The sequence below is a fragment of the Chiloscyllium punctatum genome, chromosome 12, assembly GCF_047496795.1.
Source record: "Chiloscyllium punctatum isolate Juve2018m chromosome 12, sChiPun1.3, whole genome shotgun sequence".
Lineage (NCBI taxonomy): Eukaryota > Metazoa > Chordata > Chondrichthyes > Orectolobiformes > Hemiscylliidae > Chiloscyllium > Chiloscyllium punctatum.
In genome coordinates, this window is record NC_092750.1 from 1,459,798 (window position 1) to 1,473,873 (window position 14,076).

The 14,076-nt window shown below is 50.6% G+C and overlaps 1 protein-coding gene and 1 long non-coding RNA gene across 3 annotated transcripts in view; one reads left to right on the forward strand and one right to left on the reverse strand.

The window, feature by feature from the left end:
• The window catches only part of LOC140483462 (uncharacterized), a 35,193-nt gene extending 27,059 nt beyond the window's left edge, over window positions 1–8,134 (forward strand). Inside the window, exon 3 of the long non-coding RNA XR_011961968.1 lies at window positions 7,170–8,134. This is a non-coding gene — a long non-coding RNA (uncharacterized lncRNA). The remainder of the gene's footprint in view (window positions 1–7,169) is intronic.
• The window catches only part of LOC140483544 (G-protein coupled receptor 22-like), a 124,940-nt gene extending 111,125 nt beyond the window's left edge, over window positions 1–13,815 (reverse strand). The window contains exon 1 of one of the 2 annotated variants that reach the window (XM_072581732.1): window positions 13,708–13,815. The gene's annotated coding sequence lies outside the window, so the exon portion shown is untranslated. The remainder of the gene's footprint in view (window positions 1–13,707) is intronic. The other variant, XM_072581734.1, reaches the window with a different exon arrangement.
• Window positions 13,816–14,076: the final 261 nt, after the last annotated feature.

A 14,076-nucleotide genomic window follows, 5' to 3' on the forward strand; every position in this document is an offset into this window, starting at 1 on the left:
ATCAAGGTCACCTCCCTGATCCACCTCCATCTTCGGTTCAAACACACACAGCCAGCTGTTTCTTAATTTCGAGAACTGGCCCAACAGGGGCCTGGAGGTTCCTTCCTACCCCGTGCAGGGGCAGGGCCTGGGGCAGGGCCTGGGGGGCAGGGTCTGGGGCACGGCCTAGGGTAGGGCCTGGGGGGCAGGGTCTGGGGCAGGGCCTGGGGGGGCAGGGTCTGGGACAGGATCTGGGGGGGCAGGGTCTGGGGCAGGGCCTGGGGGCAGGGTCTGGGGCACGGCCTAGGGCAGGGCCTGGGGGGCAGGGTCTGGGGCAGAGTCTGGGGGGGCAGGGTCTGGGGCAGGGCCTGGGGGCAGGGTCTGGGGCACGGCCTAGGGTAGGGCCTGGGGGGCAGGGTCTGGGGCAGAGTCTGGGGGGGCAGGGCCTGGGGCAGGGCCTGGGGGGCAGGGCCTGGGGGGCAGGGTCTGGGGCAGAGTCTGGGGGGCAGGGTCTGGGGCAGGGCCTGGGGCAGGGCCTGGGGGGCAGGGCCTGGGGCAGGGCCTGGGGGGCAGGGCCTGGGGCACGGCCTGGGGGGCAGGGCCTGGGGCACGGCCTAGGGTAGGGCCTGGGGGGCAGGGTCTGGGGCAGGGCCTGGGGGGGGCAGGGTCTGGGGCAGGATCTGGGGGGCAGGGTCTGGGGGGCAGAGTCTGGGGGGCAGGGTCTGGGGCAGGGCCTGGGGCAGGGTCTGGATCAGGGTCTGGGGCAGGGTCTGGGGCGGCCTGGGGCAGGGTTTGGGGGAGGGCCCAGGGGGCAGGGTCTGGATCAGGGTCTGGGGCAGGGTCTGGTGGAGGGCCTGGGGCAGGGTCTTGGGCAGGGTCTGGGGAAGGGTCTGGGGCTGGGCCCAGGGGGAAGGGCCTGGGGCAGGGTCTGGTGGAGGGCCTGGGGCAGGGTCTTGGGCAGGGTCTGGGGAAGGGTCTGGGGCTGGGCCCAGGGGGAAGGGTCTGGGCAGGGTCTGGGGCAGGGCCTGAGGGAAGTGCCTGGGGCAGGGTCTGGGGCAGGGTCTGGGGCAGGGTCTGGGGCGGCCTGGGGCAGGGTTTGGGGGAGGGCCCAGGGGGCAGGGTCTGGATCAGGGTCTGGGGCAGGGTCTGGTGGAGGGCCTGGGGCTGGGTCTTGGGCAGGGTCTGGGGAAGGGTCTGGGGCTGGGCCCAGGGGGAAGGGCCTGGGGCAGGGTCTGGAGAAGGGTCTGGGGCAGGGTCTGGGGAAGGGTCTGGGGCAGGGCCCGGGGGGGAAGGGCCTGGGGCAGGGACTGGGGAAGGGTCTGGGCAGGGTCTGGGGCAGGGCCTGAGGGAAGTGCCTGGGGCAGGGTCTGGGGCAGGGTCCAGGGGGAAGGGTCTGGGACAGGGCCCAAGGGGAAGGGCCTGGGGCAGCGTCTGGGGAGGGGTCTGGAGCAGGGTCTGGGGGAGGAGAACCTGTCTCAGGGCCCAGTGCAGCCATCACAAGATCCTCCAAATCCAGGCCAGCAAAGCTGGGGTCTCCCAAAGCAGCCCCTGCTCACCAGCTCCATGGGGTGGGCTGTGTTGATGTTGCAGTGGATCCCAAACACCCAAAACCCCCCGCTGGACCCGGAACTCTGCGGCAGTGGGAGATTCCCAGGGGAACACCAGGATTGTTTCAGGGAATGTCCTCCAAGCCTCAATGAAGGGGTCACACACACACACACACCCCCCACCCCGAGTAACAGGAGAACTGGGCTCTGACCAACTGGAATAGAGGAAGCAGCGAGTGCATTGAGGAACTGTCTCGGGCCCTCGGAATAGGGAAGGTCAGGGGTCAGAGGGAGAGGGCACTCTCTGCTGCATAATCACTGACCTAAAGGTTAACTCTGTTTCTCTCTCCTGGGTCCTGTCAGACACACTGAGTTTCTCTAGCATTTTCTGTTTTGACAACAAACAAGCTGGTGAACATAAACTCATTTGGACGTACTCCAATTTATAAACAAAAGCATTTAGTGGCCCTGGGGATTGGACACTGAAAGGCCATCCAATGGGACTATGCCTGGGGTGTTGTCCACCGTGAGGTTCCCACACTGGAGGCAGACAACATGACACTGACCTTTCACTGGGAAGAAGGAGAGCTTTAGGAAGATGTACTGTTTATCTGGGGAAGTACCAGATTGAAAGAAAAACTATACAATGCACCAAAGATTAATGATAAACCACAGGATTGGAAAGTTTGAAAAAGCAACAGAAAATGATCAAAAACAGAGAGTAAATAAACTTTGAGAGTAAACTGGTGAACACCAAAGGGCTTCTGTAAGTGGGCGGCACGGTGGCATAGTGGTTAGCACTGCTGCCTCACAGCGCCAGAGACCCCGGTTCAATTCCCGCCTCAGGCGACTGACTGTGTGGAGTTTGCACATTCTCCCCGTGTCTGCGTAGGTTTCCTCCGGGTGCTCCGGTTTCCTCCCACAGTCCAAAGATGTGCAGGTCAGGTGAATTGGCCATCCTAAATTGCCCATAGTGTTAGGTAAGGGGTCGATGTAGGGGTAGGGGTAGGGGTGGGTTACGCTTACGGGTGGGTGTGGACTTGTTGGGCCAAAGGGCCTGTTTCCACACTGTAATGTAATCTAATCTAAATACACACAAAGCAAGTGAGAGGATGATGTGAACATAGGCCCCTTTGAGAATGAGGTTACCGAAATACTAATGTGAAAAATCACACAACACCAGGTTATAATCCAACAGGTTTAATTGGAAGCACACTAGCTTTTGGAGCGACGCTCCTTCATCAGGTGATAGTGGAGGGCTCGATCGATCGTAACACAGAATTTATAGCAAACATTTACAGTGTGATGTAACTGAAGAATTGATTGTCTGTTAAGCCTTTCATCTGTTAGAATACAGTGATGGTTTCACTTCTTTCATGTGTAAATCACAAAACCCTTTATTTTAAAGTTGCATTCTCGGGTTAGCTGTTAACAATGGTGATAGCTAGACAATATGTTGAAGGTGTTAGCCCCCTGTGTTCTCTGTCTATGACCTGATGTTTAGATTGATTCTAATCTAAAAAGTGAGATAACAGAGTTTTACATAAATTCATGCAGTTTTTGAGCTCAGAGTTCTACATGAATGTATGCAGTTTTTGAGCAAAGTGCAATGTAACTCTGCAAGTACAAATTCACCCCACAAAATATATGTGTGCATGTGGGTCTTTGTCTGTGTCTGTCTGGGGTGGGGGTTGTGAGTGTGAGAACGTGTGTGTGTGTGTGTGTGTGTGCAGTGAGTGCAGAGTGTCTTAAGTCTGTGAGGGGGTGCATGTGTGAGTGTGGCCACAATCACCCGATGAGCCTGTGACTCCTGCCCCCTTGTGGGGCCTTGTAGCACTGACCCCTGCTCCCGGAGCGACCTCAATACAGAGTCTGTCAAATTCCTTTCCAGTTCAACAAAAAATCTCTTCTGGTCACTTGCTCCAAACACACATTCAAATCCTGCCCCTTTGATGCTGCCTGACCTGCTGCGCTTTTCCAGCAACACATTTTTCAACACATTCAAATCCCGTCAGTTCCTCAGGCCTGTCTTTGTTTGGGATCAGATGTGTAACAGCCCTATTAATAATTTAACACAGAGTGTCAAAGCTGAGAAACTTTCTCAATTTATCACCAGATTTCTCTCTCTTTATTTAAAATTACAGAGTCATAGAGATGTACAGCACAGAAACAGACCCTTCGGTCCAACCCGTCCATGCCAACCAGTTTTCCCACCCTAATCTAGTTCCACCTGCCAGCACCCGGCCCATATCCCTCCAAACCCTTCCTAGTCATACACCCATCCAGATGCCTCTTAAATGCTGTAATTGTACCAGCCTCCACCACATCCTCTGGCAGCTCATTCCATACACGTACCACCCTCTGTGTGAAAAAGTTGCCCCTTAGGTCTCTTTTATATCTTTCCCCTCTCACCCTAAACCTACACCCTCTAGTTCTGGACTCCCCAACCCCAGGGAAAAGACTTTGTCTATTTACCCTATCCATGCCCCTCATAATTTTGTAAACCTCTATAAGGTCACCCCTCAGCCTCTGACACTCCAGGGAAAACAGCCCCAGCCTGTTCAGCCTCTCTCTGTAGCTCAAATCCTCCAACCCTGGCAACATCCTTGGAAATCTTTTCTGAACCCTTTCAAGTTTCACAACATCTTTCTGATAGGAAGGAGACCAGAATTGCACACAATATTCCAACAGTGGCTTAACCAATGTCCTGTACAGCCGCAACATGACCTCCTAACTCCTGTACTCAATACTCTGACCAATAAAGGAAAGCATTCCAAACGTCTTCTTCACTATCCTATCTACCTGCGACTCCACTTTCAAGGAATTATGAACCTCCAAGGTCTCACAGGAGGAAAAATGGGCAAAGGACAAAATTAATGTCGCTTTAGTTGAATGCTCAAACTATCTGGAACAAATTAAATGAATTAATGGCACAACTACAGGCTAACAGGCCTAATCTTACAGTCATCACACAGACTTGGTGACAAGGAGATCAATGCTTCAAATGAAACATTGACATGGGTACATGATGTTCAAGGGGACAGGCAGGAAGGAAAGGGGGGTGGGGGTAACACTGTTGGTAAGGGGGGGTGGGGTAACACTGTTGGTAAGGGGGGTGGGGTAACACTGTTGGTAAGGGGTGGTGGGTTAACACTGTTGGTAAGGGGGGGTGGGGTAACACTGTTGGTAAGGGGTGGTGGGTTAACACTGTTGGTAAGGGGGGGTGGGGTAATACTGTTGGTAAGGGGGGTGGGGTAACACTGTTGGTAAGGGGGGGGGTAACACTGTTGGTAAGGGGGGGTGGGGTAATACTGTTGGTAAGGGGTGGTGGGTTAACACTGTTGGTCAGGGGGGTGGGGTAACACTGTTGGTAAGGGGGGGTGGGGTAACACTGTTGGTAAGGGGGGTGGGGTAACACTGTTGGTAAGGGGTGGTGGGTTAACACTGTTGGTAAGGGGGGGGTGGGGTAATACTGTTGGTAAGGGGGGGTGGGGTAATACTGTTGGTAAGGGGGGTGGGGTAACACTGTTGGTAAGGGGGGGGTAACACTGTTGGTAAGGGGGGTGGGGTAATACTGTTGGTAAGGGGGGGTGGAGTGACACTGTTGGTAAGGGGGGGTGGGGTAATACTGTTGGTAAGGGGGGGTGGGGTAACACTGTTGGTAAGGGGGGTGGGGTAACACTGTTGGTAAGGGGGGGTGGAGTGACACTGTTGGTAAGGGGGGGTGGGGTAATACTGTTGGTAAGGGGAGGTGGGGTAACACTGTTGGTAAGGACGATGGGGTAACACTGTTGGTAAAGGGGGGTGGGGTAATACTGTTGGTAAGGGGGGGTGGGGTAACACTGTTGGTAAGGGGGGTGGGGTAACACTGTTGGTAAGGGGGGTGGGGTAATACTGTTGGTAAGGGGGGTGGGGTAACACTGTTGGTAAAGGGGGGGTGGGGTAACACTGTTGGTAAGGGGGGTGGGGTAATACTGTTGGTAAGGGGAGGTGGGGTAACACTGTTGGTAAGGGGGGTGGGGTAACACTGTTGGTAAGGACGATGGGGTAACACTGTTGGTAAAGGGGAGTGGGGTAACACTGTTGGTAAGGGGGTGGGGTAACACGGTTGGTAAGGGGGGACGGGGTAACACTGATGGTAAGGGGGTGGGGTAACACTGTTGGTAAAGGGGGGGTGGGGTAACACTGTTGGTAAGGGGGGGTGGGGTAATACTGTTGGTAAGGGGGGTGGGGTAACACTGTTGGTAAGGGGGGTGGGGTAACACTGTTGGTAAAGGGGGGGTGGGGTAACACTGTTGGTAAGGGGGGGTGGGGTAACACTGTTGGTAAAGGGGGGTGGGGTAATACTGTTGGTAAGGGGGGGTGGGGTAACACTGTTGGTAAGGGGGGTGGGGTAACACTGTTGGTAAGGGGGGTGGGGTAATACTGTTGGTAAGGGGGGTGGGGTAATACTGTTGGTAAGGGGGGGTGGGGTAACACTGTTGGTAAGGGGGGTGGGGTAACACTGTTGGTAAGGGGGGTGGGGTAATACTGTTGGTAATGGGGGGTGGGGTAACACTGTTGGTAAAGGGGGGTGGGGTAACACTGTTGGTAAGGGGGGTGGGGTAATACTGTTGGTAAGGGGGGGTGGGGTAACACTGTTGGTAAAGGGGGGTGGGGTAACACTGTTGGTAAGGGGGAGTGGGGTAACACTGTTGGTAAAGGGGGGGTGGGGTAACACTGTTGGTAAGGGGGGGTGGGGTAACACTGTTGGTAAAGGGCAAATGAATGTTGCAGATTCCAGGGTTTAGATCTTTGATTAAGATCAGGGAAGGTTGTAAATGAGGGGGAGGTGTGGCCTTGTTAGTCAGGGACAGTATAACGGTGGCTGAAAGAACTTTTGATGAGGATTCGTCTATCGGGGTAGTATGGGCTGAGGTTAGAAACAGGAGGAGAGGTCACAGTGCTGGGAGTTTTTAAAAGGCCTGCGTAAAGTTCCAGGGCTGTGGAGGAGAGGATCAGCAAAACGAATCTATGTGGGAGTGAAAGGAACAGGGTGGTCATTATGGGGGACTTTAACCTCCCCAACATTGACTGGAAATGCTATAACTCTAGTACGTTTATCCGAGCATTCTCTGGGAAGCTAGGGAGGAAATGGCAGAGCCTTTGGCCATTGAGAGCCTTTGAGGAGGAGGAACGTGACGGACACCTGGAATTACTCAGGGATGCCCTCATAAGAACAGGGTACGATGCCCAGTTCCGATGTGCCACAGCAAGGAACTGCAATGACCTCGTCAGGAGACAGACACATGCTGCAACTGACAGGGGACCCTTCGTTGTTCAGTACTTCCCAGGGGCTGAAAGATTACGCCATGTTCTTTGTGACCTGTAACACATTATCAATGAGGATGAGCACCTCACCAAGACCCTCCCCACACCTCCACTACTTGCCTTTAAACAACCGCCAAACCTCAAACAGATCATTGTTCGTAGCAAACTGCCCGGCTCTCAGGACAACTCCATACAAGCCTGTCACGGTGGACGCTGCAAGACGTGTCCGATTGTGGACACAGATACCACTATTACACATGGGAACACCTCCCACCTTGTACATGGCAGGTACTCATGTGACTCAGCCAACGTTGTCTATCTTATACTTTGCAGGCAAGGATGCCCGGAGGCATGGTACATTGGGGAAACCGAGCAAAGGCTACAACAACGGATGAATGGGCACCGCACAACAATCAACAGACAGGAGGGTTCCCTCCCAGTTGGGGAACACTTCAGTGGTCCAGGACATTCGACCTCGGACCTTCGGGTGACCATCCTCCAAGGTGGACTTCGGGACAGGCAGCAGAGGAAGGTGGCCGAGCAGAGGCTGATAGCTAAGTTCGGTACCCATAGGGAGGGCCTCAACCGGGACCTTGGGTTCATGTCACATTACAGGTGACCACCATTGCACTGTACACACACACAGAGACTCCTACACACACACACACACACGCACGCACTCCTATACACACATACACACGGACACACATACACACAGACACGCACACAGACACCCACACACACCCTTACAGACACACACACTCCCACACATGCACCCCCTCACAGACTTAAGACACTCTGCACTCACTGCACACACACACACACACACACACGTTCTCACACTCACAACCCCCACCCCAGACAGACACAGACAAAGACCCACATGCACACATATATTTTGTGGGGTGAATTTGTACTTGCAGAGTTACATTGCACTTTGCTCAAAAACTGTATACATTCATGTAGAACTCTGAGCTCAAAAACTGCATGAATTTATGTAAAACTCTGTTATCTCACTTTTTAGATTAGAATCAATCTAAACATCAGGTCATAGACAGAGAACACAGGGGGCTAACACCCTCAACATATTGTCTAGCTATCACCATTGTTAACAGCTAACCCGAGAATGCAACTTTTAAAAAAAGGGTTTTGTGATTTACACATGAAAGAAGTGAAACTATCACTGTATTCTAACAGATGAAAGGCTTGACAGACAATCAATTCTTCAATGTATAATTTCAGTTACATCACACTGTAAATGTTTGCTATAAATTCTGTGTTACGATCGAGCCCTCCACAATCACCTGATGAAGGAGCGTCGCTCCGAAAGCTAGTGTGCTTCCAATTAAACCTGTTGGACTATAACCTGGTGTTGTGTGATTTTTAACTATGAAGGATATAGACAGGGTGGATAGAGACAAGCTTTTTCCCAGGGTGAAGGGTTCAATAACGAGAGGTCATGCTTTCAAAGTGAGAAGTTGAAAGTTTAAGGGGGATAAACGCGGCAAGTACTTCACACAGAGGGTGATGGGTGTTTGGAACGTGTTGCCAGCAGAGGTGGTAGAGGCAGGCACGGTAGATTCATTTAAGATGTGTCTGGACAGATGCACGAGTAGGTGGGGAGCAGAGGGATACAGATGCTTAGGAATTGGGTGATAGATTTAGACAGTGGATTTGGATCGGCTCAGGCTTGGAGGGCCGAAGGGCCTGTTCCTGGGCTGTAAGTTTTCTTTGTTCTTGTTCTTTAAGCAGGCATAGGTAGATAGATGAGTAAATTTGCAGATGACACTAAAGTCGGTGGAGTAGTGGACAGTGTGGAAGAATGTTACACTACCATACATCAGGAGCATTTCTGAACTGACAGCCAGACTACTGCGACCACTAGGACTCATAACAGCACACAAACCAACAGCCACGCTCAGACAACAACTCACCAGAACGAAGGACCCGATACCCAACATGAGCAAAACTGATGTAGTATACAAAATCCCATGCAAGGACTGCACAAAACACTACATCGGACAAACAGGAAGACAGTTAACGATCCGTATACACGAACACCAACTAGCCACGAAATGACACGACCAGCTATCCTTAGTAGCCACACACACAGACGACAAGCAACATGAATTCGACTGGGACAACACTACCATTATAGGGCAAGCCAAACAGAGAACAGCCAGGGAATTCCTAGAGGCATGGCACTCATCCACAGACTCTATCAACAAACACATCGACCTGGACCCAATATACCGGCCACTACAGCGGACAGCTCAAACTGACAACCGGAAGCGGCAGAGACAGGCCACTATAAATGCCGGAGGAAACAGCACAGAAGCGCTTCACAGGAGGGTCCCAAGCACTGAGGATGTCACCTAGACAGGGGACGAAACGTCTGCAAGACAAATCCCCAGCTCGGCGAACAGAACCACAAGAATGTTACAGGTTGCAGGGGGACTTGGATAAACTGCTGAATTGGGCTGAGAGGTGGCAAATGGAGTTCAATGTAGCTGAATGTGAGGTGATGCACTTTGGGAAGAATAACAGGAAGGCAGAGTACTGGGTCAGTGGAAAGATTCTTGGTGGTGTGTATGTGCAGAAGGGATCTTGGAGTCCATGTACATAGATCCCTGAAAGTTGCCACCCAGGTGGATAGTGCTGTTAAGAAGGCGTACGGTGTGTTAGGTTTCATTGGGAGAGGGATTGAATTCCAGAGCCGTAATATCATGCTGCAACTATACAAAACACTAGTGCGGCCGACTTGGAATATGGCGTACAGTTCTGGTCCCCATATTTCAGGAAGGACGTGGAAGCATTGGAAAAGGTGCAGAGGAGATTGACCAGGATGTTGCCTGGTCTGGAGGGAAGGTCTTATGAGGAAAGGCTGAGGGACTTGGGTCTGTTCTCATTGGCAAGAAGCAGCTAAGAGGGGATTTGATAGAGATGTACAAGATGATCAGAGAATTAGATAGGGTAGACAGTGAGTCTTTTTCCTAAGATGATGACGTCAGCTTGTAAGAGGGGGCATAACTACAAATTGAGGGGTGATAGATTTAAGACAGATGTCAGAGGCAGGTTCTTTACTCAGAGAGTGGTAAGGGCGTGGAATGCCCTACCTGTCAATGTAGTTAACTCAGCCACATTAGGGAGATTGAAACAGTCCTTGGATAAGCACACGGATGATGTTGGGATAATGTAGGGGGACGAGCTGAGAATAGACCACAGGTCAGTGCAACATCGAGGGCCGAAGGGCCTGTTCTGTGCTGTATTGTTCTATGTAAATGGCTGTGCAGTTAACTAAATAAATGTCATCAGTCTTGTCATTAAGAGACACCAATATCATCTCCAAATTATGAAATAATCAAGGAGTTAGAGCAGGAGAGGCAATAAATACAAGAACATGCACGAGAGGAAAATGTGCTGGGAGAACCTCCCGGGTTCCAGGACATCTCTGCAGGAGTCCCTCAGGGTAGTGTCCTCGACCCAACCATCGTCAGCTGCTTCATCAATGAGCTTCCCTCCATAAGGTCAGAAATGGGGATGGTCACCGATGATTGCACAATGTTCAGCACCATTCACCACTCCTCAGATACTGAAGCAGTCCGTGTTCAAATACAGCAAGATCTGGATAATCTCCAGGCTTGGTCTGACAAGTGGCAAATAACATTCATGCCACACAAATGCCAGGCAATGACCATCACCAATAACAGACAATCAAACCACCGTCCCGTGGCATTCAATGGTGTTACCATCACTGAATCCCCACTATCAACATCCTGGGGGTTACCATTGACTAGAAACTGGATTGGACTCACCACATAAACACATCAACTACAAGAGCAGGTCAGAGGCTGGGAATACTGCGGTGAGTAACTCCCCTCCTGACTCCCTGAAGTCTGTCCACAATCTACAAGGTACAAATCAGGGGTGTGATGGAATATCCCCACTTGCCCTGGATGGGGGCAGCTCCAACAACACTCAAGAAGCTCGACACCATCCAGGGACAAAGCAGCTCCCGCTTGATTGGCACCACATCCACAAACACCCACTCCCTCCCCCACCGATGCTCAGTAACAGCAGTGTGTACTATCTGTAAGATATACTGCAGAAACTCACCAAAGATCCTCAGACAGCACCTTCCAAACCCACAGCCACTTCCATCTAGAAGGACAAGGCCAGCAGATACATGGGAACACCACCCCTTGCAAGTTCCTCTCCAAGCCACACATCATCCCGACTTGGAAATATATCACCATTTTTTCAGTGTCGCTGGGTCAGAATCCTAGAATTCCTTCCCAAGGGCATTGTGGGTCTACCTACAACACATGGACTGCAGCGGGTCAGGAAGGCAGCTCACCCCCACCTTCTCAAGGGGCAACTAGGGACGGGTAATAAATACTGGGCCCAGCCAGTGACCCCCAAGTTCAATAGTGAATAAAATAAACAAATAGGGCTAAAGAGCCATAGTTCCCTAGATGCATTCTGGGATATGAAAGGAAGTCGCAATACTGATAGTGATGCACAGGGAGTAATCTTCCACAAATCATAGATACTGGAAAAGTCCCAGAGAGTGTGATGTAACAGCAGAGACAGTGACATAATAGCAGAGGGTGTGATATAATAACGGAGAGTGTGATGTAATAGCAGAGACAGTGATGTAATAGCAGAGGGTGTGATGTAATAGATGAGACAGTGATGTAATAGCAGAAGGTGTGATGTAATAACAGAGAGTGTGATGTAATAGCAGAGGGTGCGATGTAATAGCAGAGGGTGTGATGTAATAACAGAGAGTGTGATGTAATAACAGAGACAGTGGCGTAATAGCAGAGGGTGTGATGTAATAACAGAGAGTGTGATGTAATAGCAGAGGGTGTGATGTAATAGAAGAGACAGTGATGTAATAGCAGAAGATGTGATGTAATAACAGAGAGTGTGATGTAATAGCAGAGAATGTGATGTAATAGCAGAGGGTGTGATGTAATAGAAAAGACAGTGATGTAATAGCAGAGAGTGTGATGTAATAACAGAGAGTATGATGCAATAGCAGAGAGTGTGATGTAATAGCAGAGGGTGTGATGTATAGCAGAGACAGTGATGTAATAGCAGAGGGTGTGATGTAATAGCAGAGACAATGATGTAATAGCAGAGACAGTGATGTAATAGCAGAGGGTGTGATGTAATAACTTTATTTCGAAAAAGGAATGAATGAAACTACAGGTCTCTGTTGGTCAGTTTGCTTACCATCTATAATTGGGAAACTATTCGAGTCAATTATACAAGGTATAATAGCAAAGCTTTTAGAAATATTTTATTTAATCAGATTGAGTCAGGTGTGGCTTCATGAAGTGGAAATTATTTCTGACAAATGTACTGGAATGTATTAAGGAGGTAATGAACAGGATGGATAAAGGGGAAGCAGGGGATGTTTTTCTATTTTCTGAAAAGGAAAAGGTTTTGGAAATCTGAAGCACAAAGGGACTTGAAAGTCCTAGTTCAGGATTCTCTTCAGGTTAACCTGCAGGTTAGAAAGGCAAAAGCATTGTTCATATTCACTTCAATGGGGCGAGAGTACAAGAGCAGGGATGTACTGCTGAGGTTGTGTAAGGCTCTGGACAGATCACATCTGGAATCGTGTGACCAGTGTTGGGCCCTGGATCTAAGGATGTGCTGGTGTTGAAGGGGATCCAGACGGGGTTTACAGGAATGATCCTGGGGATGAAGGGCTCAACACAGGAGGACCAGTTGAGGACCCTGGGTCTGTACTGAAATGAATGATTTTAATGTTAATGGAGAAAACCAGTAAAATGGAGTGAAAAGCTTTTTCACTGTTGCCACCATCTGGGGCCATTTTGAATCATTTGAGAATAAAGAGAAGAAAAGAAAGGTGCAGCTTAAAGAGAGTGTATCAGTCCCGAGGTAGTTCATCACCATCAATGATACCTGAACCACCGTGCCTCTGTCACCGCCTCACCGCCATCTACACTGGGCTCAACCAATAACCAAGCCACCAAGCCTCAGGCACCATCTTTTGCTATTGGGGCCTCCCTTAGTGAGGTCGTCTTGCCTGATGCCAGGTCCTGTGCTTGGTCCAGAAACATAACTAAGGACTCACTCATTACCATTCGATGGAGTTTAGAAAGATTGGGGGGGGGGGGGGGAGCGGGGGAGGGGGGGGGGTGGGGGGGGGGGGGATCTGATTGTAGCAGACAGAATCCTGAGAGGCCTGGAGAGAGAGGCGATGTGGGGAAGATGTTTCCAGCGGTAGGAGGGACTAGGACCCGAAGGCACAGCCTCAAGGTGAAGGGACGACCCTTTAGAAATGGGGAAGATTACCTCAGCCAGAGGGCGGGGAAATCGGTGGGAGTTATTATCACAGAGCGCTGTGGGGACTGAGTGTATTTAAGACAGAGTTAGATCAGTTCCTGGTTAGTAACGGGGTTAAGGGTTATTGGGAGAAGGCGGGAGAATGGAGGTAAGGATTGTCACTTCAGTCAAGATCTCATTGAAGGGCAAAGCCAACATAATGGGATGGGGCCTACTTCAGTTCCAATGTAATATAACGGTGTAAATATAATTCCCTGGAGTTCATCAAACGCAATTCATAAATAATTTGTGTGTGCTTTTGCCCAAGAATTGGAATCCGAGCAACAATGATTGAAACAAGCTTCTATGAAACAGGCTCAAAGACTGAGCTTCCACAGTGCTCACTCAGAAACAATTACAAACATTCACGGCCCTTTGAGTAAAACAATTCTTATTGTCTCAGACAGAAGTGGCATCTTCCCTATTTTTAAACTGCCCCCCCGACTCCAGACTCCCAAACCAGGGGGCAATCTCGTCCCAATTGCTCCCTATAATAAATATTTTGTACCTTTCATTGGGGTCACCTATTATTCTTCAAAACTCTCGAGACTCCAGGCCCAATCTCTCTTCAGAGGACAGACCAACCATCCCGGGATCCAGTGAGTGAGCCTCCCTCGATGGTAATAATACCTCTCCTGAGATAAGGCGACTAAAACTCCACACAGTACTCCAGGTGCTGTCGAACCAAGCTGCTGTACAACTCAGGCAAGATTTCACTGCTCCTGCACTCAAATCCTCTTCTGATGAAGACACAATAACTCCGTGCAATCTCTGCCATTACAATGACCCGGTGAAGTGTCATTACCATGACGATGGAACTGAAGATGTCTTTATCATTGAATCAGTGAAGATTCTGCATTAACTGCAGACTGAAGTG